General features: G+C 43.4%; 1 pseudogene; it reads right to left on the reverse strand.

The window, feature by feature from the left end:
- Positions 1–509: 509 nt before the first annotated feature.
- On the reverse strand, positions 510–627 carry LOC111734639 (annotated as a pseudogene).
- Between the last annotated feature and the right edge of the window lie 2703 nt (positions 628–3330).

A 3330-nucleotide genomic window follows, 5' to 3' on the forward strand; every position in this document is an offset into this window, starting at 1 on the left:
GTCCAGGCTTGGTGTCACAGGCCTAAGTCTCCATTCAGGTTTCCTTTGTAAAGAGACAGGCTTGTTGCTGTGGGCCTAAATATCACTCAACATTCATTCGGGAAGCACAGGCATAGAACCGTGGGCACAGGCCACCCTTTCAGACTCTGTTAGGAAAAGACAAGAAATGCTGTGAGCCTAGGTCTCAGCAATATCAGCTGGAATAGGTGAAGGAATTTGCCAAAGCACCAAACTCGGTCCTAAAAGAAATTCCAGATATGGACCAAAAATTCTAGTTCTATAAGAGAGATTTCTTACCAGGAAAAAGACCTGCCAATGGATGAAGTCTCCATTTACTAATTTTCAACAAGGGCATGCTTGTTGCTTTTATTATGATGATGATGATGATGATGATGATGATGATTATTTATTCATTTATTTATATTTACACGAGGAAACCCTTGGTTGACCTCACAGATTGCAAGGACATTGTCAGTATACAATCACTTATTTTTTTTCAAAATTTTCTATGCTTACAGCTCCTGGTCTTCCTATGTGGTCTCCATCCAAGTACTAACCAGGCCCAACCCTGCTTAGCTTCTGAGATCAGACAGGATCGGGCTTATTCCAGGTGGCAGGGCGGTGAGCTTGTTGGTTTTAGACGAGGACTTTGTTGTATTATCGTTAGAAAAAGACTGGCGCTGTGTCATGGCCCAGGATTCCAGTCTACATATTTTGACGTGAGGCCAGTACTGTTTCCATGAACAGAGGTCTCCTTCGTTTTCCATAAGATTAGACAGCTTTGATCTGTGGGCCATTCACTGTACATTTGTTTCCATCAAAGTATCTAGGTGTTTGGTAGTGTGAGTAGGTCTTTTGCCTAGATTGTTCAAAATTAGACAGTGTTTACTTCGAGTACAAAAGCCCAGCTGGAGTCAATACGGCATCGCTTGACCTCCCGGCGTGAATCTCATGCCCATCAATAGACTGGCCTCTATGAAACACAGGGATATCATGTAACAGATGCAGATGACCTAGTGCTCCCTTTGGAAAGACGAGTGCATATGACTTAACATTTATATGAACACAGAAAACATTACTCTGTGTAACAGAATGTAGCCAGGACAGCCTGCTGACTGACCTGCAATTGAAAGACATCTGCACATTACAAAACTTGCTTGAGGTCAACGGTATAAGCAGCCAGACAATGCCCCTTAATTTGCCTTTGGTTTTGTCGAGTGTCAAGAAACCGCCTTTCTGGCAGTGGAGGTGGAGGTTACATATTGGCTGCGTTTAATCCGAAGGCTGAGTGTGCTCTGAAGGTGCGAGTGGATAGCGATGGAAACGGCAGCCAGCATTTTGCTGTATTGTAGCAAAAATACTGAGTCATCGTGAGCATAAGCCTTAATGGCTTCAGTTGCGTCTCCCATGCTCTTCTTGGATGTGAATCTTAGGCCAAGATTGTCAAGAGGGAATTGCTTAACGGCCAATGCATCGATGGTGAAACTTTAAAAAGGTACACTTTTTGAGACATGTTTTGAAAACACTTGTTTGAGGATAGGGGAAAAGGAAGAAAGTGGAAGTCACCTGAAAATCATGTAGCAATCACTAGATAATCATGCGGCAGTCACGTGAACAGCTCACAGGATTCACATGGGGTCGTGGAAGACCCAGCGGGAATTGTTTGTCTACCAAGTGACTAGTCTTATTACTGTCGGCGTAGATTTTCACTTAACTTCTTCAAATGAATCAGGCCTCAGTGTGTGGATAATTTTCCACTGAAGTTTGTATTGAAAATCAGATTGGCATGGTGTCCTGTTTTCAAACATCCACTCTAAATCCTCTGATCCAGACAGTGGAATGGATCATGGTTCATTGACTTCTATCGACTGTTTTCTGTCTTTTTGTGTTTTTTGTTTTGTTCTTCCAAGATGGTCTTGTCACCGTGTGTTATGTTGCTAACCAAAGGTTGCTTCATGAAACTGTAGGCCAGATTCTGCTGGCCAAGTCTACACTCTACGTCCTGGAAATTGAAATAATACTCTGCCGTGTTTCCAATCTCTGCTTGAACTCCTGCAAAATGAGGTCATTCTCTGTTATTCCAAGTGCTCACACTACCTTCTCTTACCAGGGGAGAAGCTTGGTGCTGTAGCATACGGTCACTTTTCAATAATTGGCAAAAGGGAAAATTGGTGATGTGGGACCAGATTGTGCTGAATGGACTGTTAGAATGACGGAAACTTGGTGCTATTGGCCCAAATTTCTATCGTAAAGGCATTAAGAGAAGGACAATCTTGGTGCCATGAACCAAGTTCTCTGTTTTTCCGTCAGGGTGATGATATCTTGCTTATGTAGACCAAGGTTTTCCCAAGAGTATGTCGTAGCAGGAGTCAGGCATGTTGTAGTCCTAGGTTATCAGGATGGACTGTTACTGATTGAATGGTCATGACCTTGTGGGCCTGGCGCTGCCAACTAGTTTCGTTTAGGAGGTCCAGGGTAGGTGCCAGTCTCAGCAGTCTTCATTCTAATTTCTCTTCCATAAAGAAGTCTCATTGCTGGGTGCCTAGGAACGAGGGCGATATTCTCTCTGAATGGACAGGGTTTGAACCGTGTACCCAGGCCACCCACCCCTTCTGACTCTGTTTGGAAAAAAAAAAAAAAAACAGAAGAAATGCTTTCAGCCTATTACTCAGTTCACTTCTACTTTCTGGAAATAGAAGAAGGGATTGAAATTGCAAACCAAGGTCAGCATTCTGGTTCCTGATTAGAAATCTAGGTAGGAGACAAGGTCTTAGGTCTCAAGATAAGATTCTCCTCCTGAGGACATGCTTGGCCTGGGGCGTAAGATTTCCTCTTTAATTGTTTTGAGAGAGGACAACTTTATTGCCATTGCTACCCGGCTCCCTTATAATTATTCTTAGGAAAAGACAAGCTTTGTGCATTGGGTGGCCTTCAGCACTCCACATCATTTTAAGGGCAGACATGTTGCTGGTATGAATGGAGGCCTCCATTCTTACTGTTGTTCAGTGAAGACTATATGATTTTCTGCCCGTAGAGGCTTCCTTGGGTGTAATTGGAGTAGTTATATCCTCCAGTCTCTTATTAATTATACGGTCTTGATCTCTTGAGCTTGTGTCAGCACTCAAGATTCTGTGAATAGAGTCCATGCTAGGTGTCACAGGCCCAAGTCTCCATTCGAGATGCCCTTGCATAAAGACAGGCTTGTTGCTGTGGGCCTATGAGAGCATTTGATATTCATTTAGGGAGGACAAGTTTAATACCGTGGGCCCTGGCCATCACTTTGTCTTTGTTAGACAAGACAGAAGAAATGCTGTGGGATGAAGTCTCAAT

This window comes from Pteropus vampyrus, unplaced genomic scaffold (genome assembly GCF_000151845.1).
Source record: "Pteropus vampyrus isolate Shadow unplaced genomic scaffold, Pvam_2.0 Scaffold2770, whole genome shotgun sequence".
Classification (NCBI taxonomy): Eukaryota; Metazoa; Chordata; class Mammalia; order Chiroptera; family Pteropodidae; genus Pteropus; species Pteropus vampyrus.